The sequence below is a fragment of the Callorhinus ursinus genome, unplaced genomic scaffold, assembly GCF_003265705.2.
Source record: "Callorhinus ursinus isolate GAN/ISIS: 27379988/994484 unplaced genomic scaffold, GSC_fseal_2.0 scaffold4, whole genome shotgun sequence".
Lineage (NCBI taxonomy): Eukaryota > Metazoa > Chordata > Mammalia > Carnivora > Otariidae > Callorhinus > Callorhinus ursinus.
Genome location: NW_027397066.1, coordinates 118,435,273 through 118,463,144, shown reverse-complemented (window position 1 = coordinate 118,463,144; position 27,872 = coordinate 118,435,273). Strand labels below are relative to the sequence as shown.

The following is a 27,872-nucleotide window of genomic DNA, read 5'->3' as shown; positions in this document are numbered from 1 at the left end:
CCCGATGCAGGGCTCGATCCCAGGACCCGGGGACCATGATCTGAGCCGAAGGCAGACACTTGACGACTGAGCCACCCAGGTGCCCAAGAATCCAGTTTTTATAGCAGCTTTGGAAGCATTCAACCTGCCACTTCCTAGTTCCGTGGACCAGTAACTTTACCAGAAATATATGTGTGTGCGTGCGCATGCACGTGTGTGGGTCAAAACTCAGCATGGGTCAAAGAAACCTGAGAAGGTAAAATATTCTTTTCTCTTTAGCCAGGGCTCAAAGTTAACAATTACTATAATTAATTAGTATTAATGATGGTAACATTATGATAAGTATTGTTTACCTGGTGCTTTCAGGTTTACCAAAGTATTTCCTACACATGATCCCATTCAATCCTGACAATCTCTTCCTGTGAAAGATATTACTTTTACTTTACGGCAAAGAAATTGAGGTTCTGAGAGGTTAAGTGACTTGCTTCAGGTAAATGTCATACGTATGGCCATGAAAATTGACCTCACAATCCAAGGTGGGCAGAGGGAGGAGGGAAGCCAGAAACAGATGTGTAGCCCCTTCCTATAGGAAGTAACCGACCCACCCCGGGTGAATAAGAAAAATCCACTGCTCTACTGACACTTTATAAACAGGTCTTTCAAATTCCTCGTGTGCAACAGAACTCAAGCTCTTTCACAACCATTATCTCATTTGATTTTCACAAAATACCTGTTAGAAGTGGCTGAAACCAGGTTAATTACTTTCTGAGAAGACAAATCTAGGGATGAAATAAATTACCCACTTCCTTTTATGTCATATTTTTGGAGAACCAGGAAAACAGTATTTATTTATTTATTTATTTATTTATTTTTTAAAGATTTATTTATTTATTTATTTGAGAGAGAGAGAACGAGAGACAGCATGAGAGGGAAGAGGGTCAGAGGGAGAAGCAGACTCCCCGCTGAGCAGGGAGTCCGACGTGGGACTCGATCCCGGGACTCCAGGATCATGACCTGAGCCGAAGGCAGTCGCTTAACCAACTGAGCCACCCAGGCGCCCCAGGAAAACAGTATTTAATCCTGGCATACTAATTGCGTGTGATCATGAAATGCGCTCACAATCAGCATTTTTGGTTTGCCCTTCAGTCATCTGGGGGCCTGGACCCAGGATCAAAAAAGGACTGAATCCCAGCCTTGTGCTCAAGTGGCTCACAAAGTTTAAGCAGGGATTTTTTAATTTTTTTTATTTTTTTGCCATCTTGAGATTGGGTGTCACTGCAGGATGGTTGTTGACCTTATGGCAACACCGCTACACTAGCAGGATGTCACCGCCCAGGGGTAAGACATCGGGAAGAGCTGACAAATCAACACAGCTGGGCAGCTCCCAGAGCTGTAATTCTGGAGTGACTTGTGAAAATAATTGTACACATCTTACATTCCATACCAATATTGTAGTCCTTCCCGGCGAGGAAATATAATCTAAACACACTGCTGTTTTGTCTTGTTTTATTCTGCCTAATTATTTACTCACCCAGTCACACGTTTGAAGTCAACTTTAAAAGGTTTAGCAGAGAAGAAGGGTTTTAAGTCTCGGTTAATTTGGTAAACACATTCATCTGTTCACATACAAAAAAACGAAAAATGAGGGCAGACCAACGCCGCATGCTTATGTGACTATAAAGAATGGAAGACAGGGGGCGCCTGGGTGGCTCAGTTGGTTAAGCATCTGCCTTCGGCTCAGGTCATGATCCCAGCTCAAGTCCTGATCTCAGGGTCCTGGGATCGAGTCCTGCGTTGGACTCCTTGCTCCACGAGGAGTCTGCTTCTCCCTCTCCCTCTGCTCCCTGCCCCCGGCTTGTGCTCTCTTTCTCTCTCTGTCTCAAATTTAAAAAATCTTCAAAAAAAAAAAAAAAAGAATGGAAGACAGCATTGCTGCCCTGTACTCATGTAGCAAATATTTACTGAGTACTTATTATGTGCTAGGTATTTCTCTCTGACCTTGGGATACATCGATGAATGCAGAGGACAAACCACCTTGATTTTAGAGGGAAAGACAGACCACTTATACGTAAACTAGTTAATTATATGTTTCATTAGGGAGAGATAAGTGATGTAGGAAAAAGGAAACAGAATAGGGCATGAAGGACGTGGTTGCGATTTGAAGTAGGTTGTCAGGGTCGAGTTCAGTGAGAACAAAATCAGATCAAAGATGGACAGGCAGCAAGGGGATGCGCTCCAAGGATACCTGAGTAAAGAGCACCTGAAGCAGAGGGAAGAGCTAGAGCAAAGGCACCAAGGCGGCAAGCATGCCAATGAGTGTGAGGTTCGGAAAAGAGGCGGATGGAGCGAGCAAGAGAAAGTAATTGGAGATGAGAGCAGGAAGGTAGACAGGGAGGCATGGGTCAGAATGGGCCCTTGAGGTCACTGCACACATCTACAGCGTGAAATCACTGCAGCACTTTGTCACAGCAGACAGCTGATACCATATGAAGGACCTTGTTACGAATCTGTCTTGGCTCTCCGGAAAACAGTATGGAGGTTCCTCAAAAAGTTGAAAATAGAGCTACCATATGATCCAGCAATTGCACTACTGGGTATTTACCCCGAAGATACAAATGTTGGGATCCAAAGGGGTTACGTGCACCCCAATGTTTATAGCAGCAATGTCCACAATAGCCAAACTGTGGAAAGAGCCAAGATGTCCATCAACAGATGAATGGATAAAGAAGATGTGGTATATATATACTAGGGAATATTATGCAGCCATCAAAAGGAATGAGATCTTGCCACTTGGATGAAACTGGAGGGCGTTATGCTGAGTGAAATAAGTCAACCAGAGAAAGACATGTATCATATGACCTCACTGATATGAGGAATTCTTAATCTCAGGAAACAAACCGAGGGTTGCTGGAGTGGGGGTGGGGTGGGAGGGAGGGGGTGGCTGGGTGATTAGACATTGGGGAGGGTATGTGCTATGGTGAGTGCTGTAAATTGTGCAAGACTGTTGAATCACAGATCTGTACCTCTGAAACATATAATGCAATATATGTTAAGAAAAAAAAAAGAAGAAGAAGATAGCAGGAGGGGAAGAATGAAGGGGGGGAATCGGAGGGGGAGACGAACCATGAGAGACGATGGACTCTGAAAAACAAACTGAGGGTTCTAGAGGGGAGGGGGCTGGGGGGATGGGTTAGCCTGGTGATGGGTATTAAAGAGGGCACGTTCTGCGTGGAGCACTGGGTGTTATGCACAAACAATGAATCATGGAACACTACATCAAAAACTAATGATGTAATGTATGGTGATTAACATAACAATAAAAAAATTTAAAGAAAAAAAAAGAATCTGTCTTAGCTCCTGTGTTAAGGACAGGTTGGGCAGGGCGGGGCCAGGAGGGCAAGGCTGGAAGCAGGGGTGCAGGTGGCTGCCACGTGGGGGATGGCAGTGGAGACTGGGACACGTGGTTGGAGTCTGGAAACATTGTTTTGATGGAACCAACAGGATTTCCTGACAGACCGGATGTGGGGCATCTGAGAAAAAAATACTCCCAAGTCTTTGGCCCTGAGCACATGAGAAATGGAGCGGCCACCAACTGAACCGAGATAGGCTGTGGGCGGAGCTGATACTTTGAAGGCAGGGGTCAGATAAGGAGTTTTTATTTTGGACGTGTGGAGTTTGGGACATCAAGTACATATCCACATGAAAATGTCAAATAGGCAGTCAGACGTAAGAATCTTGAGTTCAGGAAAGTGCTTTGAGCCTGAAATCCACATCGGATTCATGACACTGGTTGAGATCACCAAGGAAAGGTAGAGAAAAAGACCAAACCTGAGCCAAGGCATTTCAATATTAACTAGTCAGAAAGACAAAAAAAGGACCAGCAAAGAGAAACTCAAAGGGAAGACCAGAGAAAAGAGGAAAAATGAAGAGAGTGTGATGTTCTAGACATCAATGAAAATTATATCCAGGAAAAGAAATGATGATCACATCAAAGGTGCTGACAGGTCAAAGACGACATAGATTGAGCCCCGAAGGGGGCTTAGCAACATGGGGTTCTAGGGGACTCTGACAAGAGCGTTTTCAAGGGAGTGATGGAGACAGAAGCCTGCCCGAAATGGGTTGAGGAGAAAGTGGGAGGAAAGGATTTATAAAATGTTCGTGCAGGCAACATTTTGCAGAATACTGCTCCAAAAGGGAGAAAGAAGGTGGTAAAAGGTAATAGAAGGTGGGGGGAAAATAACAGCATGTCTGTACGCCGAGGGAAACCTTGAGGATGTTAAAGGGAGAAACCAGAGTGATGTTCTTGAATAGGCAAGTGAGGAGGAGAATGGGATTTCATGCACAGGTGGGCGGGTGGCTGGGTCATCCTTTGTCATGGAAGGAAGGCTATGGGTCAGGGTAGGTGCAATGTCTGGGTGGTAGAGAGTTGTCGTGGTATATGTGCTCGACTGTTACTTCCGTTTTTTCAGTGAATTGGGACAAAAAGTCATCGGCAGAGAGTGAGGGCAGGAGGGAACATTAAGGGTTGAGGACAGAGGAAGATGTATGAAATAGTCATTGAGGTAAGCAGGAGAACGGCAAATGTAAGTACAGCATGGGACCCATGCCCATTGGAAGTCCGTGGTCGTGAACGGTCAGAAAGGAAGATTAGTCGGCACGTGGGTGTCTTCTCCAGCCACGTTAAACTGTGAGGAGGAGGCAGGCCTGGCATAGGTGGAGAGCTGTATTCAATCGGGGTCGTGTATGTCAACAAGCACGAGCAAAAGAGAGGCAAGGGACTTTCGAGTCTATGTAAGGGAGCATATTGGAGATACGTCCAGGAAACCTAATTTTCTGTTTTTATTACAAAACTTCATGGAGGAAGTGTTCCTGGAATCATCTCATAAAGCATAAATAGATGTTAGATGTAAGTGAAGAGAGAGAGACAACATTCAAGGTGGAGGAAAGAGCCCAAGCAAGGACATATGCAAACAAGTGCAGTGTGTACTGAGGAAAGTGTGTCATTGGCTAACAGTGTGCAAGCCGAGGTGGGTACGACTGGACAAAAGAATCGTGGGTGTACGAAGCAGGGACTGGCAAACATAGTCTCTACAGGGCCAGGGGGGAAGAATGTCAGCCTCTGTCTTGTGTTCCCAGTCACAACTCCTCAACCCTCATACGAGAGTGGGAAACAGCCATAGACAATGCGTGAATGAATGCATGCGGAACAGACATTTGGTGAATTTGACCCACAGGCTATAGTTCACAGACCTCTGACTCCTGGGGAATCTCTTAATCAGTCCCAACTGGAAAAGAGTTGAGAAAGTGATATGTTTAAATGTCTCAAATTGTCCTGTTAATTAAGGGTAGCAGCATTTTTTTCAGTAATCGCTTTTAAGCTGTTTTCAATTGACACTAATATTATGAAATTTTCAAATACAAAATTGCATTAAACACAATCTGTGTTCAATATTAAAGCTAAAAAAAAAAAAAACCCCAATATGGACTATGTTATCATGGGTACTACTTTGACTTTTAAAAATTAATTCATATAAGATCTAAAGTTGGTATTCAATTCTCTCATAAGGCCACACAACTTGTTAACAAGGCCTATTAATCTCCCAATTTATCAAAACAACAAAAATAAATGATTAAGATGTTTCTTCTTTTAAAAATACTATTTCACATAAGGTTTAAAAAGTACATATTTTTAATATATATATGTTTTTTAAATAAAAGCAGTATTTAGTTTTGGGGAATAGTTAAGACAAATTGCTTGATTATATTGAAATGCTTCTAAAGCAAGTCATAACCATTTAAATGTCTTGCTACCAAGGGAGTTCCTGGGTGGCTCAGTGGGTTAAGCATCCAACTCTGGATTTTGGCTCAGGTCATGATTTGGCTCAGGGTCATTAGATCAAGCCCCACATCGGGCTCCGTGCTGGGCCTGGAGCCTGCTTAAGATTCTCCCTCTCCCTCTGCTTCTCCCCCACTCGTGTGCATGTGAGTGAGTGTCTTCTCTTTCTCTCTCTCAAATAAATAAATCTTTTTAAAAAATGTCTATACTACCAAAAACCAAGGCAATAATAAAATTTGGATACTTATGATGACCGCTCAAAAAGCATTAATTAAGTAGACGATATTATAAAAAATGAATAGAGAAACACTTCAGGTAGTTCATCATCTAAGAAAGACAATGATGCATACATGTAGCTGGAGGGTACATATACTCTGATCATAGTTCCATGTAGCAATATGTTCATGTGCTTTTTTTAATCATTTGGTGCAAAGGGTCTTGAAAAATGTGTTGTCTAAGTGTTTTTGAAAAATGCTAGCTAGTATAATTCTCTAGGGCAGGTACAATGGACAGCTTGCCTCGAATAGCACAGCTCTAATATTTAGCCTAGTGTCTAGAAATAGTTAACGAGATCTGTTCCTCTAGCCCAGTTGCCAAAAGCACTACATTCAGAACACTTGGGAAAGGTGAAGAAATTCTCCCAAACCAGAGCACAAAAGGACAAAAAGTTGGAAATACGAGACAGTGCTGGAAATTCCAACATAGGATTGAAATGGAACTCCAGAAAGAGCAAAGAGAATGGAGAGGAGGAAATAATTACAAAATGATTTTTAACAATGCTATAGAGTTGGAAAAAGACACCAGCGTTCACCTTGAGGGGGCATAAAAAGTACTGATGAAAAACGTGGTATTTTTTAACCTAAATTCTCTAATTCCGGGATAAAGAACACCATGCTAATAGTATTTATGGAGTACAACCAAGTTACTTAAAAACAAGAATCAGAATGAATCCGATCATGTGGTACTTAGAAGGCAACAGAACTAATCTTCAAAGTTTAAGGGAAAATGAATTTGAACCTAGAAAGATATTAGTATTTAAGAAAGAGGGCAAAAAATATTCTTTCATACCAGACTTTCGAAAGTGTAAGATCCACAGAATGTGAAATAATAGTGAAAATGTGAAAATGCATTTGGGGAAAATAAAAATGAAAAAGATGTGGGATATAATAATATGAAGCATAAAACAAGTAACATTTATATTTGGGTTTAAATAAAGGCACTGTTCTTCTAAAGTACAAGGTCTTTTACCTGCTTCATTCATTCATTTATTTTGCAAAAATGTGAGATCCTTGTGATTAGAAACGCTGTACCTCCAACACATAAACGCATACTAGCTTAATACAATAAGCGCATATTCTATGTTTGTTGGATTTGGTTTTTCATTTATGTGCAATTACATTGTTCCTCTTCTCACAACCATCAATCTCCTAGCTGCACTTGTTTCCCCATCCAACAGGTGTAGCAGTTAGTCACTATAAAACTACCCTAACTGGCACCCTAAGTTCCCTCCGCATTTCATCTTTCTGCTACTTTGATTTTGCTAAGTTCAAATTACAAGCTACAAAGTACTGCTGGAAAAAATATAACTTCGTGAGACACAACCTCCAATGGACCATCTCTACATCTTGCTAATAATTTCTTACTCTCTGACATTCTCCACACTTTTAAAATCAGCTTTATTGAGGTATAATTTCAGCCTTAATAGAATACACTCAGTTTAGGCATACAGCATGGGAATTTACACAACCGAAATTGGCAAATGATACATATCACTGCCTTTTTTTCTTATTTTAAGAACCAACTTCCTTGCTTACTACGGACTATAGACTTACTCATTTTTGTACTTAAATTTCTCAGAAATGTTTTAAAATCTTTAATTGTGTTTTTCTGTGTTTTAACTATGTTTTTCTATTAGTTTTTCCTTTATACAATTTATAACTAAATTGTTAGGTGCATGAAGTTTTATGATTATTTTATCTTTCTGTAGATTGTAACTTTTACCCATGTGCATTCTCCTTTGTATTGCTTAGTAGTTGTCACCTGAAATATAATTTTCCTGGAATTATCATTACTATACTCATATTTGCTTAGCATATCATTTTCTGTTCTTTCATTTTGACACTTTTTGTACCATTTTATTTTTGTTACATTGGTTATAAATAGCATATTCTAAAATTTGTCTGTCTTTCTGCCTTTCTCCTTTTTAAACTCAATCTAAGTGTCTGTTCTTTTAGTAAGCAGATAGAGTTTTTATCACATCTTTGCATGTGTGGAGGGACTTGCTTGTATGTTTAGATTTACTACTGCCACTTTATTTTGTATTTTTAACTGTGCCTCCTTTACTGAATTTTTTCCTTTTCTGCCTCCACTGCCTTCTGTTGGATTGCTCAAGTTTTCTTTGCCTTATTTTCCTTTTTGTGGTTTTGAAATTATAATGATAATGTTATATTTCATTTTTTTCTGTAGTAAACTTTTATGTTGATTTTTTGCAATTAATCGTCATGAATAGGTTTCACATTTCAAGCCGCCGATGGTTTAACGACTGGCTCACTAAATGCCTGAAAGACTTCCACAAGCCAATTAGAGCTCTCCAGCATACCACTGCCTACGGTAAATTTTAAAAACACAATGAATAATGTTTTATGTGATATATATGTATATTAGATTAAATAGATGCAGATAGATGAAACCATTCTGCCCTACAGAACAGCACATAGAACAATCACAAAAGTTGTCTATGACCTAGATCTAAAATGTCTATGTGCCAAACCTAAAATAAATTCTCAAAAATTATAAAAATCTGAAATCATACCGGCCATGTTATGTGATTACAAATCAATAACGTTGGATTAATGAGGTGAATCATACTGAATTACAATAATATTAACAATTTTGAATTAAAATAATAAAAGGAGAAAAATTCTAAAATCTGCTCGCAGTAAAATGGTACTTTTAAAAAAAGCTGGTATAAAAGAGAAAGTCAATATGAAAATTATACTTTATTTAAAAAAAATGGGGGCACCAAAATCTGATGTCAGTACCGTGTAATGATATCCCAAAAAAGAAAAATTATATGGCAATCTCTTGTGAACACTGATACACAGTCACAACTACGTGGGTTCAAATCCTGCTCTCTATCTTAAGATATATATATATATATATATATATATATATATATATACCTTAATCATTTTTGTGCTAAGTCTGGAAAATGGAGATGAGCACAGAACACACCTCCTATGATCATTGTGAAGATTAAGTGAAATTTTACACGGAAAGCACTTTAGACCTTGCATGAGATCGGAACGATTCATAACACCATCTATTAATATTACCTTGACAACTCTTCAAGAACCTTTGAGAAAACATGGCAGGCATCAGCCTCAAATTACAAATAAAGAAAGTAAAACTCAGAAGTTAAGTAATTTGCCCAACATCACACATGCTGAGAAGGAACACATCTGAGTTTAGTCTTCGTTCCTTCATTCATGTACACATTTATCAAATATTTTCTGAGCCCCTACTATGTGTCAGTAACTCTTCTAAGGACACAGCACTGAAAAAAAAAAAGGTGAAAATGAGTAATTCTAAAGTATCACTGACTGTATCCTCAGTTACCGTGGGGAACAGTAGATACAGCATGTGTGAAATTTTACACAGGATGGCAAGAAAGACCTCACTAAAAAGGTGACATTATATTTAAAGTAGAGACCTTGGGTCAGCAAACAGTATCTGAGGAAATAGTTTTCCTGGCAGAGGCAATAAGAAACACAAAGACCAAAAAAAAAAAAAAAAAAAAAAAGAGAGAAAGAAATATAAAGACGCCGTGGGAGAAATGTGCCAGGAAGAGCAAGGAGGCTCATTCAGACAGATTTCCAGGAGGTAAGGGGACAGGGTTAAGTAAGGGACAGTGGCGGGCAAGTATGCCATCAGGTAAGGACTTGGGTTTAACTGCAAAACTTGTTTGAAGCATGTTGAGCACAGGGAAGATGCAGATTGTCTTAGACTTCAAAAGCCACACAGTGGCTGCAGTATTGAGGAAGACTCTGCGTGGGCACAGGGAGACAAGCTGGGGGGTTGCTACGATAATCCAGGGTACTCGTAACAACGATGGAGAGAGGTGTATATCCCGGTGAACTGATGTTAGGTACAAAATAAAGAGAAGTGTCAAGGATGACTCTGAAGGCTTTGGCCTGAAAGGGGAAGAGCAGGGTTGCCATTGTTTAAAACAAAGGAGGCTCTGAAAGGAACAGGTCTGAGAAAAAAAGTCAGGAGCTCAATTTTGAAAAGATTAAGTTTCATGATTATTAGATATTCAATTTTATTAAGATGTGTGGAGGAGAGCTGGATTTCAGCACAGATGTCCCAGAAAGAATTATGGGAATACTGATAATATACCAAATAAACAATGAATCAGTGAAGGCAAAGGGAACCAGAGGTCTATTGGTCTTCACTGTTCAGTTCTGTACAGCATTTACTAGGTATCCCCTGTGTGCGAGGCACTAGGGGCTACAAAGGGGAATAACCATAGCCCCTGTTTCTTCAGGAAATTATAGAAATCCACACATACTTCATTATTATATTATAAATGCTAAAACAGTTTGGGGGTCCAGCCTTTTATGTTGAGAGAAAACATCCTCGAGGATACAACAAAAATAGATTACCTGAGAGGATGAATAAAATTAGCCAATCCAGGGAAGCAGAAAAGAACTTCCCAGGCAGAGGGGAAATAGTGGGCAAAGGCAGAGAGGCATGAAACAATAGGAAGCATGCAGGGCAACTCCAACACTGCAATTTTCCTAGCACGAGTTAGAATGAATGGGCTAAGTCATGGGGAGCCCTGCCTGACAGGAGAATGTGCTGTTCACTGTGTTCATGAGTGCCATGGCATGATTAAATCTGCACTGGCTATAGATCATCTTGACCACTGTGCAGAGGGTGTATGTGAAGGAAGCAAGACTGAAGGTAGGAAAATAGGTAAATTATTATTACAGTTGTCAACATAAGGAACTAACCTGAGGAAGAAGTAATAGGAATTGAAAAGTAGCCACAATATTATCATAGTTATCTGTAGTAATACTGCCCAACAAAACGGGCAGGGCTTGTTGGCCGTCTGGGAATGCTGCGTGAGGGAAGAGGAAGAGTCTAGGACGCCGAACGGGTTGTATGCTTTGATGTCAGGGTCGTTAGGTCACTAATTGAGATTGGACACAGGCAGGGCTCGTCGGAGAGGAAGATGATTCACTCCGTGTTGCAAACGCTGTTTGGAAGGCTGGTTGGGATACCAAAGAAAATGTTCAGGCAGACAGATGAATATGCAAATTAAAGCTTAAGAGATGGCAGGGCTAGAGATAGAATGCACTGGCTTAAACCATGAGTTCAGAGGACATCAAGCTCAGAGAGCATGTAAAGAGAAAACTGCAGTGAGAAAAGAGAGAACAGCCGTCTTTAACCTTTCTTCAGATAATGGCTTCAGTGAAAGGATTCTAATTGCTTCAGGTTATTGGTCACAGCTAACATGATCACACAGCAAGCAATTACAGCACTCTCATGCACTCTGATGGCGCATCTCCTTGAATGTAAGAAGCACATTTTTTCAATGTGAACGTCTCTGAAATAGGGTTCACGTCTTATAAATGATCTCTAACCTCATCCTCGGAAAAGCTGTTATTAAAAAGACTGTGCTTCTTAAAAAATTGATGGTGTTTCACTGCAGGTTCTCTGGGAAGGAGACTCTGACAGATTTATGGGCAGGAGGTATACTGAGAAATGTCTTTAGGATCAGTATCTGTGAGGGAGGGGTAAGAAAGCTCACTTGGGCAGAGGGAGAAGTAAGGCCACTGTGCCACCACCAACTAGGCTTTGAGGAACTCGAAAGCTGGGATGGCTCTTGGGAGCTGTACCAAGTTGGGAAAAGCCCTTAAACACTCCCCTCCTCCCAAAACACAGGATGCAGGCTGCCTCTGGAGCATGGGTGTGACCTTGGATAAGGAGAGTTTCTCCCAGAGATGACTGTCCTCTGAGACTCTAGTAAGCGGCACTCCCGGCAGCTGTGGTAACCAACTCTTCATCCCTTAAGGAGAATATGGCCACAGCATGGCATCCATTACAAGTGACATTTATGAAGGAAGTGCAGTATTTTTATCTCAGTATCATTTGATCTTACCATGATCATGAAGTAGTAAACATAAATCTTCTCTAGCACAACCCATTTCAAGTCAGGAAAATGGAGATGAGCACAGAACATAACTCCTATTTTTAGTAAAAGTATAGATCATCTGAAATCCTACCCTATATGGGATAAAATAGAGAAAGAGAATTATTTCTGAAAATTAAAAAAATTATGTAAGATCGAAAAAGATATTCACTACAAAATTCCTAGGGATTTACTGAAAAATTATTTGGCAATGAAAGAGTAAAAGAATAATGGTTAAGTGCTAAGTTACTGAGCACTTAGAAGGAGAGGCAGATTTGCCATAAAGTCAGGGGTGCTCCAACACCTCTGTCTTGCATTGCCAATGGTGACGAAGCAACAGTCTTAGCCCTGTCAACGGGGGCATCAAGAATGGGTGGCTCCAACCTTTGGTCACCTTCTACCTTCTAGAGGTCATACTGGGTTTGCAAACAGGTACTAACTGCAGGCAGGTTGCCAACACTTCCTTCAATCTATTTAGACTCCAATGACAATTTAACCCCAGCAGACCTCATGAAGAATCTGGACCTCATCTGTGACTCTAAAGATGTGAATACAATGCATCAGGGCCACCATGTCCCAGGTTCTCAGCCACTTTACCTTCCCTCCCCGCATCTCTCACAGCAAGACCTGCCCACAGGGTAGGCACAGGGAGTCAAGAAGAAGCAGTAAGGACCTGGCCAAGCTGTGGAGGCACTGGCCTGTCTGAGATCAGGTCAAGTGAAACCCAAAAGCTGGATTTCTCCGAGGCTTCCCTCCAAACAAGGAGGACTGCCTGAGCAGGAAGCTGTGGTGTAATCAGAAATGCAGTATTTCCAGTAATGTGTTATCAAGGTAAATGAATACTTCCTAAACCATCAATAATAACAAACAAATTCCAACTGACTTTGCTATGGAAAAAAAATAAATTTTCTATTTGCTCTATAAAAAATATTTAAAATCATCATCATCTAAAAGAGGACATCTGAGTCTACACAAAGATTTGTAGGAAATAAAGTATATAAAGGTGAGTTAGGAAGTTTTTTACTGATAATGATAACATTTTGTGATGTTTGTGGTATTTTTCAGTTCTTTTAATATCTGTAATTTGTGATTGCTCTTCCCATTCTAAATAAATACCCCCAAAATGTACTAGTGGACTAATTTTGTGTTCATAATTTAGTACTCTTTTTATTAAAGAGGGCCCGGACACTGTAAATGCTTGAGGCCCTACAAACCTGGATTCGCTCTTATTTATAATGTGCTAGACACTTCTTCCAAGCACTCAATTGATTTAATCAGGTAAATGTATGAGGTAGATGCTTTCATTAGATGAGAAAGTTGAGGACAAAGACTTAAAGGAACTTGCCAAAAGTGACTCACGGACGACAAGACAGTGTCAAGATTTGAACGCGTCTCACTCCTGAGCTCATGTTCTTTCAACTCTATGCTATACTGAAATAAGCAATTTATAGATTCTTTTGATGCACTTTGATATGCAGCCTTTCAATTATCATTCAATACTTACTAAGTCCCTTTTTTGATTAAGGGAATGTGCTAGGTGCTGGATAATATCAGGCAGATTATAAAGCTCCTATCCCCCACAAACCATACAGACTAATAAGGAGACCCAAAATGTTGCAACAGAAAGCATAATAAAATCAAAGTATTAAAAAGTGCCACAAATAAATAAAGGAGAAATAATGAATTAAACATTCTCACCTGCCAAGTGAAAGAGTGTGAGCAATGGTGTATAAACATAAGTCTTCCTTTTATTCATGGAACATTGGGGAGCTAATGTTACAATATTTTAAGATTTCAACTCAAGATGGTAGATATATTTAGGATAACACATTTTTAAAGTTTCATTTCAAGACCAATTAACAGATATTTTCTGAGTACCTATGAAGTGACTGGCATTTTGAGAGGTATTTGGTGATCACATTGAGAAAAAAATTTCGTATCTGGAAAGAATAACAGAGATCCTAGAATCTACCCTCTTTTGTAATGAGGAAGCTGAGGCCAAAAAGATATGTGGCATATGTTTCAAGAGTCATCTCTTTCAGGAAGTCTTTCCCTAAATGACCACAGTCACAGACCATTTTACCTTTTTATAAACTCTGCATAGGCTTTGTTCGGTGGCTCTTGTTCTTTGGTTGGGTACTTGTTTTATATATAGTGAGGTCATGAGCTTTTTAGCTCTTTTTTTTAATGACCAATGACACCTTTAATATCTAAAAGCTATGGACTCTTTCCTCAGAAAAATGCACATAAGCACATATCCAAAAATTTACATAAAATCATCTTAATATTAAACATTCAGTCCTCTAGAGGTCTCAGGATCCCAGGTTAAAGATCTTTCTTCTAGATTGTTGGCTTCATGAAATGACTTTTTTCTTATACATGCCCATAATACATGCATAAAGTACATTTATCTGTGTATCTCCTATAGTGCTTAATATTGCAATAAATATGATAGAAGCTTAGTAAATGTCTACTGATTTGAGTTATCCAAGAACCAAGCTGTAGCCAACTAAAGACACAGAACCAGCCTCATCACTCTCTGCCTGCTCATGTCTTACACTGTTTCATGATTGCTCTTAAAAACAAAAAATGGGGGGGAGGGGCATGTGCCTGGATGGCTCAGTCAGTTAGGTGGCTGCCTTTGGCTCAGATCATGATCCCAGGGTCCTGGGATCGAGCCCCATGTCAGGCTCCCTGCTCGGCGGGAAATTTCCTTCTCCCTCTCCTTCTGTCCCTCCCTGCCCCCAGCTCATGCTATCTCTTTCTCACTCTCTCACATAAAAAAATAAAATCAAAAAAAAAAAAAAGAAGAAGACACAATCATTAACATTGTGGGCTCAGTTTTACAGTGGAGGTAAAATAAACATTCAAGTACAAACTCAGTATAACCACTTGGATAGGACTATATGTGCAATAAAAATTCACAGACAGGACAGCACCTGTAACATAGACAATACTCAATAAATATCTGTAGGGTGATTGTGAGTACATGAATAAATGAATAATAAGAAATGACTAAATGTTACTGCTAGTGGAGAAGGCTTTTGGATGGGGTGGCCATTGCGGTTGGTATTGAGTGAGTTGTGATGAGCACAGGGTGTTGTATGGGAGTGTTGAATGACTATACTGTACATGTGAAACTAATATTACACTGTATGTTAACTAACTGGAATTTAAAAAGAAACTTAAAACAAAGAGTGAATAAAATTTGAATAGGAAGGAGGATATTCCAGCTAAGATAGACCCCGCACAAATAATACCATCTGATTAGGAGAAAACCCAAGAGCTTCCACTGAACAGAAAGTATTAAAGGGGATCAGAGGAAATCGTAGGGAAGCAAAATTTGTCACCCCAAAATGTGTCTCTTTGGCACTGGATTATTTTAAGTTGATTATTTCTAAGAAACAGAAGGTTCGGGGAAAACCTTTGGCCTTACCCCTAACTGCCTAAAAGAATTGAGAGTACCTGCCCTGGAAAGGAAGATATCAGCATGGATAACAACAGTATAATATGAACTAGGGGGGGTAGACAGGGAGGAACTTAATAAAATCAGTGCTTCTGCATGGCCCAGCCAATGTTTGTTTACCAAAAGGGCACTTGTTATGATTGAGCACTGGGTATTATATGTAAGTGATGAATCACTAAATTCTACTCCTGAAACCATTATTACACTGTACATTAACTAGAATCTAAACAAAAATTTGAAGAAAATAAATAAATAAATAAATGGTACCCCCTGCCTGTTCAGTAATTCACCCCCCCAAAAAAATATTTACTCTTTTTCATCTTCCTGTGAATTGTCTTCCCTCCCTTTGAAGTCCCAGACCCCTACCCACTTCTCCTTAGCTCTGGATGGCATCTAAGCCTCAACTGCCTGACTGCCTGTGGGCCTCATATTCTTATGGAGCCCCCTACATACATAATTCAATTTGATTTTCTCCTGTTAATCTGTCTCATGTCAATTTAATTCTTAGACCAGCCACAAGAATCTTCAAAGGTAGAGGAAAGTTTTTCACCATCAAAATACATTTGAATAGTCAGGCTGGAGTAGGATTACACGTGACCTAGAAAGTGAAGCTGAGGAATCTGATTTGATTTTCTAGATTCTTAGACAGTGATGTTACCAACAGTTGTCCTTGACAGAAATTAGTAATTAAATGCAAAATTGAAGAGAAAAGAGTCACATATCATTTTTTAACATCTGCTTGTATAAACACTCAGACCAGTTATTCATCTATTAAAAAAAACTATTGCCCTAATCTGATAAATAGTCCTTCTACTTTAATAAATAAGTTTGTGATTCCTGGTAATCAACAGTCATCCTTTTTACAGGAAAGGAAAGACTTGATTTTTTAAGAGTGAGAGTTTGTAATTGATTTAATGCTGAGCCCACGTGTTAATTATTAGCTGGGTAAGTACAAGGTTGGGTCATAATTAGTTCATATCCTATATGAAATTTTCCAGCTCCTCAGCGCATATGCCTAATAGGAGCTCTCTTCTGGACCGTGGTCCTCTTTGTTACTGTTGCTTCCTTAAGTGTATTTTTTTTTTAATTTGCTTTATCAAGTATTCATACTGTTTCTGTATTCTGACCTAGCTACTAAAGCTCGTCGTTATTCAGTCTCTCTACAAATCCACTCACAGTATGATTGGGGTATAGCCCCCCTGTAGGACTCTACCTAGGGAGCTGGCATCCATCTTGTCTGTTCAGATGAAAGAATGAACAACTAGAGGTTATATCACCCCCTCAAGGCATGGCCAGACCAACCAAGGAACACAAAGGCTTAGGCTCAAGGGATAGGAATGCTTACTCATCATCTAAAGTAACCCGTAGGACAAGGAGTTAATCAGCACTAATGAAATCTCTGACAGACAAAGATATTTTTCAGATTCCAAGTCTCTTGAGACGAAACAGACCTCCAAAGGACCAGATGGAGCCGGCACCAGAAGTTAGTAAGTAGCATCTGCTAACATGACCCTCAGGGCCTCCGATCAGCAGTGTCCACCTTCTCAGGAGACCCCTGCCCCAAATTTTGCTGTTAAAAACCCTCACTTGCAAGGCATCAGAGAATTTGGGATTTTTAGGCATTAGCATCCCATTTTCCTGGATGGTGCCACACCAATAAAATAGTCTATCTTTGTTCACTGCAAGAGCTCAGTGTCCGTTTTTATTGGCTTGCCGTGCACTGAGTGGACGAACTCTTGTTTGGTTCAGTTACAGACGTTTATGGGGAAAAATCTATAACTTGATAAAATTAATTTTATGTGTGGAATTCAATTATCAATATTTTCCAAAGTTAGACTCAGTAAAGAAAATCCAGAGTTAGTCACCAGTAAGTAAAGTTTTCCTAGTGTTCACATTTTCTTTCAACAAATATGGATCTTAATTTAAGAAGAGGGCGAACAAAGCTGGATATTAATGTATTAGTAATTTATATGGGAAGCTAATAGTTAAATTTGCCTTTGCTGTTAACTCTGAACAAACGCTCAGAAAAAAACTCCACAGTTCAGAGAAAACTATTTTTGAAGGACGAAAGGTACACTAAAAGAACAAAGTCTTGCATTAATAATCTCTATAGTAGAGTACATGCAGTCAAATGTTGTATCTAATGTTGACTCTTCATCAAAAATTTTGAACAATTGTCTAGAAAAATCACTTTTCAGCAGAAACTACTTCGACATGAGCTCTAAGTCTGTGAATTAAACTGAAATCCACAATCTGTATGGTGCCAGAAGAAAATAATGAGTCTTGGCCTCAGGAACAACAAAATGGGTCAAAGTCTGGGAGTTACACACAACAAATGGAGATAATAGGCTTTCTGTACTAATAACCCCTTATCAAGCCAATTAATGACTTAACTCGAGCACCCAAAGAGATTCTGTGGGTTATTATCCGGAAAAAAAAAAAAAAAAAAAGGCTCTACAACAGGGTAAAAAGGCCATGCGGAGTAATTGCCTTAGGAAAAAAAAATGTTTTCTCACTTTCCAGTAGAAATATCTGAAACATAAATTATATGGGAATGAGAAATATGTTAAGAATCCTGTTATTTCACTTTAATTCCCTTGGGCACCCATTATCATGCTAGAACTGAATATTTACATAAAATAAACACCATTAGCAGAAAAGAAGATGACAGAAAATTCTTTTCCCACTTAGGGCATTTCAACATCTGGGCTACCATGGGCCATTAAAGCACAATGAAACCGCCTGCCTGGCCTGCCATGTACCCTTTTATTTATTTATTTTTAAGGGAAAATGTAAGGAAGTACCTGTCTAGTTTAGACTCCCTTTGGCTGCTGAGCAACCTGTTTCCAGGCAAAGCAAAAGATTACCATGACTTTTATTCCCTTTGAAAAAAAAATGTCTTCTCTTCCTTTTTAACTTTGGTTAATTAAACACGCCAACTCATACGAAAAAAAAGAGAAGGAAAGAAAACATGTTTCACGGTGCATCTCATGTAAGAGTTCAGAGCAAAAATCAAAAGGTGTTTTGGGGAAAGAAGAAACATACACAATAAGGGCAAACAGGCAGTCTCTTAGGCTCTGCTTAAGGAAGGCAACACAGGACCGCTAATAAGTTGCAGAATTTAGGTGTGTACTGGCTGAGCTGAATATCATAGATGTCAGCCCATAAGAATACAAAGATAGGGTGACATGGCCACAAAATGTAAGTGGAGAAGAAGTTTTAATATAGAAGAATTTGCATTAAAGGACGCTCATTTCAGTTAAGAAATCTCCCCACAATGTTCAATTAATACTCACTGAGGATTCCCTGGTTTGAGGCAGTTCTTGGGAGCTATGCCTAGAGTAACAAAAGAGGTGAATTACTGACCATAAATGATATTTGGTCTTTGACAGTGTAAATATCCAAGGAAGACACCCAGAAAGCTTGGGTCTAATATACAGCATGGACGGGTCCAACAAGACTATGGAGCCCCTGAAGGAGGGCTGGTGGGAGAGGAATTCTGTATGGAAGAAAGTGGTCACATGAAGGATGCGTCCAAATACACTGGGCAAACACAGCTCTGAGTTAAAACTAACACTCAGGTTCGGAGTTTTTAATGGCGTACAGGGCAGCAACTTATACAGATAATTTCCGATCACATTTTATAAGACTTTCCTTTACAGCCAAGACATAAAGCCATCTCCATAAAAGAAGCTTTACAATAAAACTTTCCATCAAGTGTTCGACAGAAAGAGAACCAACTGACAAGTCTCTGATATTCAAAGAACAACAAAAAAATAAAAACAGTAATACAATATTCATTCAGTGGAATGAAGCACATAAAACACAGGAGATAGCTCACTTCTGGACACGGTATTGGTGGCATTAGGCTTCCTGCCTTGAACACTCAAGAGTCACACTCTCCCTCCAGCTGTAATGAAATATTGCTATCCAGCTAGAAAATCAAGACATTGGCTTCCAAAGCACATGGACTCGGTAGTTTTTCTATCAGAATCTTACAGCTTTATGAAGCCACGTATTGATGGAATGGCAGTGTAAAAAGAAAATAAAACCGAAAGAAAAACAGACAAACAGCTGTTTTCCCTTACACTAAGGCATCATTGCAAACATATAGTAGTGTAGGTTCTTACACAGTGAAAACTCTTTTTGTTCTCTACATACTGAATGACAGCATGAATTGTTTTGTTATGTTTTGGTTGCCATTTTCCAAACTTTATTACCAGAAAAATCATTCCCTATGTGCATGTTGCCCATAATATCCTCCCTTCCAGGGAGAGAAGTTATATAGCTCAGACCCCATTTCTAATTTAACTGTTCATTTAATTTTCTTTAACACTTTAAAACATCAGCTGGATGCTTTGACTTGTCACAACTGGGCCATCAACTTGGAGGAGAACCCATAAGAATGGCAATACCAGAGCTTCATACCACATATTTCACAAAGAAAGGCAAAATCAACTTTGCTAAGACAACGCATAACAACTCTGGCCATCGTCTGCCATTATGATGTCTGTTTTAATATTCAGTACTTTATCCTCGAGAGCAGAAACAGGAATTTCTCATTAAAGAACAATCATGCATATTTTGTGGCCAATAGCATGCCAAGTAAAAGATATTTCTGGTGAAATAAAGAGAAAAAAGAAAAAAATGGAACACTTATTTGAGAAGAGGAAAGTGTGCATAAAAGTTGGACCCCATGAATGTTTTCTTGTGTGAAGAAAGAAAACCAATCCTATAACTTAAGTATGACAAGTTCCATACGCATTCCAATGAATTTTACTATAATAGTCACGCAGGTTCAACTATAAAATTTTTTCATGTGTCTTTATGAGATCCAGCAAACAAATTTCTAAGCAGTCAAACAAACACACACAAAAAAACCCCCAGCAACTCAGAAACTGACCAAAATACGTCACAGGTGTGTTTAAAATAATAGAAACTTAGAAAACTGCTCATTTAATAGTTGGGGACTATAAAGTTCAGAGATGTCTAGCCCAAAGACAGAGATTGTCTAGCCCAAAGACAGAGTTAAGTCAGAGATGACTTAACCCAAATTATGTAGTTATTGAGAAAAACCAGGACTGGACTTTGTTTCACACACAAACTACACTGTTCCCAATACAACTGAGCAGGTTATAGTCTAAGAGGCTGTTTGACCTGGTTAAATCATGGGGAAAAAAGCAGATGCCTATTATCGTCTTAATGAGGGGGAAAAAAAGAAGATTCAAAGCTGCCAATAAAGAAATCAATGATTCTCTGAAAAAAAGTTGACTTCAACAGCCTAAGAAATATATGCCATATAATTGTTTATGTTATTTAAAATTGTTTATGTTTATGTTATTTAAAAGGAAAACTTATCTGTTTTCCTTTTTCATAGTGTGCACCACTTCAAATATTCTGCTTCATAAAAATCCATGTGGTCTCCAGTCAATGGTAGCTTTATTTAATAATGGGATTTTTCTTAATTGACTTTATGTCTTCTGCAGTTTGCAGCGATCTTTAGCACACTGCCATAGGAATTATAGTCACTCAACTCAATTGCTTCTTAAAAGTATATAGATAAAAAGAAAAACTATGATTGCACTCAAACTTCCAGAAGAAATGGAAATGAGCATGACTCTTGGTTAACCAACTCTTTAAAGTGTGTTTATAAGATAAGCAGGGGGGAGACAGGGTACAAAGGAGAAACCAAAGCTTGAAATCAAGCAGACTAAACCAACATTAGTGCAAACCACAGAAATCTGGACAGCATAACAAAACCTAATGTACGTGATTCTTGACCATCTGGATCTCCTATTTTACAGGATCAGTGTGCATGGAAAGCTTGTGTTGGAACACTGTGAGGCAGTACTTTTTATAGCACTATGTGGCACCAACACAGTCTGACTATATAGCAATAAGGCTGGTCTCCATAATCCCACCCCCAAAATCCCACCCTAAATGTGCATATGATGAAGGATCGCCCCTGGGGTTGTGTTACGTTATATAGCCACAGCTGACCTTAATAGAGAAATTATTGAAGGGGGTGGGGAGGAGGTGGCTAATCTAATCACACGAGGCTTTAAAAGCAGAGAATTTTTTTCTGTGTGGTGGCAGAAGGGGAAGCCAGGGAGCCTCAGATCATAAGAAGGACTACACATGCCTTTGGGGGAGCCATTGTAAGAAGCAATCCTGGTGGCCTCTAGGAGTGGTGCATGGCTCTTCCTGATAGCCAGCAAGAAAATAAGGACCTCACTCCTACAACCACAAAGAACTAAGTTCTGCCAACAAGCTGAATGAGTTTGGTATGGATTCTTTCCAGAGCCTCCAGATAATAGCCCAGCCTGGCAGAAACCTTAATTTCCACCTTGAGACCCTGAGTAGAATATCCAATTGAGCCTGTCTGACTTTTGATTTCCAAAACCGTGATATAGTTAACGGGTGTTATTTTAAGTCACTAAGTTCGTAAAGATTTGTTATACAGCATAGAAAACTAATATATAAGGAAATTTATTTAACTTCCAGAGCTTCTGAAAAACATAAAATACAAATCATTAATGGTTGTAATGAGAAGACACATCATGTGCCTGGTACAGTATTTAACATGCAGTAAGAATTCAAGACGCAATTACTGTACCTTTAAATACTTCATTTTATGACACTTCAGAGATTTCTGACATTTTCTAAGTCAGCCTTTCTGAGATCCTCTGCAAACTTGTTTGGGTAATACTTCTGCCTTTGTTCCCCTATACACTGAACAGATTTACGGGTCTGTGAAATTAAAATGAACTTTTATACGAGATAGCACAATAAAATAATTAGATGATTCTACAAAGCACATGTAAAAAGCAGTCTTGTTAATTTGTATGTGCATCCTTATACTTGCTACACTTCAAGTGACCATAAAGTAACCACAACAAAAAGGATCTGCATCCTAATCAGTAAGCAAAGGTCCCAAGAGCTCTAGGTTGTCGCCCTCTACTACAATAAAGAGCACCTGAAGAATTACCTGAAACCTGCACAAATCTGGTATCACCTTTAGTGAAACATTTTAAATTTTGGCACCCAAACAGAAAGATCAAGTGCTTTGTTAATGTTCAATTTGCTGATGTACTGAACTGCTCCAAATAATGTGCAGTTACCGAAGCACAAATGTGTGTTGAGAGAGAAGGACAGATAGTTAATTATGCTGGAATATTTGGAATGGAATAAGAAACCAGAGTGTTTGTTCTAAGAGAGATAAACCACATAATAAAATTGAAAAGAGAGTGAATTCATGAGGCTATTTTCAGGATGACAGGATGTTTTGTACGTTAGGCAAATGGACAAAAGTTAGGGAAAGGAAGCAAATTACAGAATGTGAGTGGAAACACATTGTGAGAAATAATAAACACATTACCTCTTACGTGTCATAAGAGGCAGATGTGTTCAAAGAACTGCCATCTAATAGTGGGGAGCTCTGAGGACAGTGGTACCAGGAGGTTATTATCCATCCAAAGAGTGCAAGGAAGCTGTAGAAAGCTGTTGGAAGCAAAGAAAGATCATCAACACAGGAAATACGGTGAGGAGGTAAGGTAAAGTTGAGGTATTTGATTTGGGTGACCATAATTCCCAGAGCAATGTGCTAAGGGAATTGCCAAAAAATACAAAGCCAATCAAATAAAATCATATCCTGGTTCACATAAAGCTACCCTTTAACGAGAGACCATGTGAATGTGAATAGTTGGGCTGAATGTATTTGTAATTGGATGAAAAAATACGTAAAGAAGGAAATTTTATCAGCCTACCCCAAATTAATCCATTCAACAAATATCAGTCGCCCACTGCAATGCTCTAAGTGCTGGCTATGAAGTGAAGATACAGCGGTGATCCAGGTCAATGTCATACCTGTCCTTGTTGAGCTCACTGTCCAGTGAGGAAGACAAACCCACAGCTATTACATAATAGTGGGAATTACTAGAGGACGACACTGTGAAAACACTCAAGAGAGGTGTCTAGCCTGAAAAAAACTCTCTGAAGGAAGTAACATGGAAGCTGGGACCTCCAGGGCAAGCAGACATTCCTTAAGTGAGAAGGGGATGGGAGAGTTCCAAGTGGAGGGGGCCACATATCTAAAAGCTAGAAGATAAGAAACAGAGTTGTGTTTTCAAGAAAATGAAGACAATCCCTAAAACTAAGGCTACACTCAACATATATACTTGTCTATAAACTGGAATACTTTTACTTTGTTATTACTGTTTTTATGTATGTTTTTAAATTGGGCATTGCCAAACTAGAAGTGGTTAGGAGCCCTCCCTGATTTTATGTATGAAGTTTGCTCTTATGTATGAAATCTACTGTTCAATCTAGATCCTGTGAATATTTTTGAATGGAAAATTCTTGCTACTCCCAAATGTTTGAAAACCCTTGTTTTTAGTAAAATGGGCAAGTTTGTGTTTCCATTTTGTCATACATACCCACAAGATATTGTAGTATATAAATTATAAAGTCACTGAGACTATAAAACAACAAAGATAGATGCAACAAAATATTTTGCTGTGAAGTCACTTAAAAAGTAAGGAAACTCTAACCAATTGAAATGACATTGAAACTACTAGATTAAAACAACAAACACAATACTAAAATCACTCCCCATCCCTATTCTATGCTCTTTAAGCCTTCGTTATACCCTGAGGAAAAAAAAACTGAATTAAAATATATTTATATTTTTGTCATCAAGGAATAAAAGTGACAGCTATTAAGAATTTACTTCCTATTGCTAAACCACTGAAGATAGTGTAATGATCAACTAACAAGACTTTAAATCTCTCAAACTAGTAGATTTCCTCATAGATACAAACAGATCCTTCATTCAACACATTCGTTAGAAGTAGCTACAATTTTTCTTTAATTATAAACAATTACTATGAGCTGTACAGAACTTAAACCATATCTTACCTCATATTATTATGTAATAGTAATGATTACTGAAGTACAGAAAAAAATATACAACTGTTAGCCCTTGCATATAGAAAAATAGTTACATTTTATCAAATGTGAAATGAAAACCCACCCTGTTATGAAGATGGCCACAACAATCCTTGTCATCCCTGGGCCCTTATACAATGTGACTTTACCACTCCTCCCATCGAGAGGTGGAGTCTATTTCTCCTCCCACTCATCTGGACTGGCCCTGTCCCTAGAACTTGCTATGACTGAGAGGATGTGACAGAAACAATGAGCAATCTCCAAGGCTAGGTTCTAGGAGGCCTTGCCACTGTGTTTTCTCCATCTTGGAATGCTTCCACTGCCATGAAAGAAAATCCAGGGAAACCTCTCATGAAGAAACTACATGGAGAGAAAAACTCAGAGCAGAGCCAGTCCCAAGTTCCCAGACATGTGAGTGAGGAGACCTTGGATAAGACCAGACAAGACCAGCAGAAAAGTTGACCGGCCAACAGACAGAATCATGAGAAATAATAAAGTGTGGTGGCTTTAAGGCACTAAGTTTGGATGTTTTGTTATATAGCAACAGATAACTGAGTCACTATATAAATTTTTCAATCACAAGATATAGAAAATATGAGTTCGTAATTCCTTGTCAATATATCCCTCAGACTCTAACATGAAATCATCTAACCTTCCATAGCACTCTGAAGTACTTTTCACAACCTCCTTTTTTCCTAACATAACTTATGAGCTAGTTATTATTACTATCCAGATTTAAAGAGGAGGAAACAAAGGCTGATTAGTTTACCCAGTTAGTAAGTGTGCCCACAAAACTGAGTCTCCCCATTAGTCTGTGACTTTCTTCAGGTAGGGCTTATCTAATGCATCTTTGTATCTCAAACACATGCATGGTGACCAAAATAAAGAAGGGTAATTTTTAAAGGCTGGATGGATGGAATGCATGGACAGATAGATGGGATGAATGGATGAATGAATCACTTGGTGCCTCCTCTGCTATTTTAAATATTTAAGAAAAATGATATATATGTAGCCCACCCCCACACCCAGCCCCTCCAAGGTCTTCCTTTTCCATGCTCGTTGTTGGCTCTTTCTTCACTTGAATTAGCACCTAGATATTTTATATTCTTGGTTGTCCTCTCCTAAGTCAAATTCTATTTCTCAATGTTTCTCTTAAAACTGAGAACTTGAAACTGAACGTAATGTTAGGTTTATCTAAAACTACTCTCTCTAATCTCAACTCTGCATCTTAATACTCTTTGTGGATTTCAAAAGTTTATCTGAAATAAAGCATCACCTTAAATTGAAACAAAAATAATTTCTAGGTTTTAACAGGAAAAGATTGAATCTCTTTAGAAATCTGTAGTAAAATGCAAAATGCCTTGGCTAAATTTACAATCAATAAAAGTCAGTTAGGAAAATGTACTCACTCTGTAGTAATCTATTTGAATTGAGGGAATAAATGGACTCATTAATTTTGGCTAACTTAAGAGGCTTCTTTAAATTGTGCCATCGATTCTGGTTAATTTGGATAGAATTAAAGAACTCGAATTGTTTTATTAAATTCTTTCTATAAGCATTTACTTTGATCAGTTTTAAAAGAATACAACTCCCTCCAACCCCACAGTTAAAACATAAATAATCTCAATGTCTTAAAGCCAGGGGCAGTTGGCTACAGTTCTTATGTCCTGTTTCATTCTATCACTTAACATGATGAGAGCATCATAGACCAAAGGTATCACTTTTCGTCTCTGTGACACCCAGCAAGTCAAACATAATTTTGCGTAAATCTCCATGGAACTATGAAATCACGAATTCTCTGAAGTGGTTATGTTAAGTTCTCATCAGAATTTTAAAAAATATCTATATTAGTTTTATTGAAGTTACTTTGGTATCTAGTTGAAAGAAGTTCTTACAAAGTAACTTTACAGGACTTACAAGAAGAAAAACATAATTTTATAGAATCTATTTCTAGGCAAAAGTTCTTTTACTTTAAATATATATATAATTTTATGTTCACAACACTACTGAATTTTAGTTAGAATACTGTAATACATGTATCCATGCTCACTAATGATTTCTCAAATTATACAGATGCTGAAGATGAAGAAATCTAAATTAAATCTCTAACACCAACAAGTCTGCCAAGGTTCTGTTCTTTTGCAATAAATTACAGCAGGGGTTGGCAAACTATGTCTTTAGGGGGGCAAATCAGGTTGCAGCTTGTTTTTGTTCTACATTTTTACCTTTTCAAAAAAATTAAGAGTTTAAGACATTTAAAAAGAAGATTCTGTAACTGATTCCATATTTAGTGCACAAAGATTAAAACATTTACCTTCTTGCCCTTAACACAAAATATCTGTCAATTCCTGACCAATGGATGTTTCTACCTGAATAGCCTATCGCTATCTCAAACTTAACCGAAAATTAAGATTTTCTTGTCCAGGCCTACAAAAACTCTTATAGACTACAGCAGAGAAAGGAATACTTCCCAACACACATTCCCCCTCCCCCTCAAAAAAAATTCTCCCTAGACAATACCCTCTCCTGACAACTCTCCATTTCTCCCAAATTCAACACGGGCCGGAGCCCCTCTGTGATCCCAGTCAGCCATCTCTATGTCCTCCTGGATCCCTGCTGCTATTTGCAACAACTTAATCTGAGCTGGCGTGTCCTTAAGGCTGAGTTGTCTTAACTACAATCTTTCTCTCACTCTTTGATTCTACTTTTTGTATTCTTTATGGGTTCATTTATAACAACAACATTACCATCACCCACATTTTATCAAGTCTTCCTACTGCTTACTATTGTATGTCTAAATACTACGGCACTTTCAATAAATAAATAAATACATACATACACACATACATACATACATACTATGACACTTTCAAAGTCCTACTTACTCAGGCACGTGCATTTCCAAATTTTCCATTTAGTTGCCAATAGCAAGTTTCTTATTTCCCTCCAGTTAGGTCAATCACTTTACCACATTCTACTTATGTTTCATGCCTTCAAATATCTAAAAGAAGGATAATTTTTTACTATGATTCATAATATTAAAAGAATAATTGCTAGCAAATAATCAAGTACTACTTATCAGTTACTATTCCAAGCTATGCATATATTTTTAACTAACTTTTTTATTACGGCAATTTTATAAGGAAGGTAATGCTATTATCATCATTGTAAAGATGAGAAATCTGAGGAACGGAGAAATTATATAATTTGCCCAAAGCTACACAGCTAATACGTGGCAGGAGGTATTAGGCAGCCTGGCTTGCATCCATGTTTTGACCACTATACTACGCTCTTCTCAATTAAACCAATGTTTACTCCTGTTTGGAAGATCCCTACCACCTAGCTTTCCAGAGGCTCCTACCTTGAAAATGTAACTTGGTCTAGACAGAGCTTCTTCCACAGTAGAGAGTAAAAACACGATCTATGTATAAACACTAGACAACAGGTTA

General features: G+C 38.5%; 1 protein-coding gene across 8 annotated transcripts in view; it reads right to left on the bottom strand.

Annotated features, from left to right (window-relative positions):
* Positions 1 to 27,872, bottom strand: part of IL15 (interleukin 15) — a 77,322-nt gene that overhangs the window by 15,574 nt on the left and 33,876 nt on the right. Inside the window, exon 2 of one of the 8 annotated variants that reach the window (XM_073892289.1) lies at positions 27,309 to 27,424. The exons of 6 other annotated variants lie outside the window; for them this stretch is intronic. The gene's annotated coding sequence lies outside the window, so the exon portion shown is untranslated. Of the gene's footprint in view, positions 1 to 18,773; positions 18,814 to 27,308; positions 27,425 to 27,872 lie in introns of all 8 variants that reach the window. One more of the 8 variants, XM_073892290.1, reaches the window with a different exon arrangement.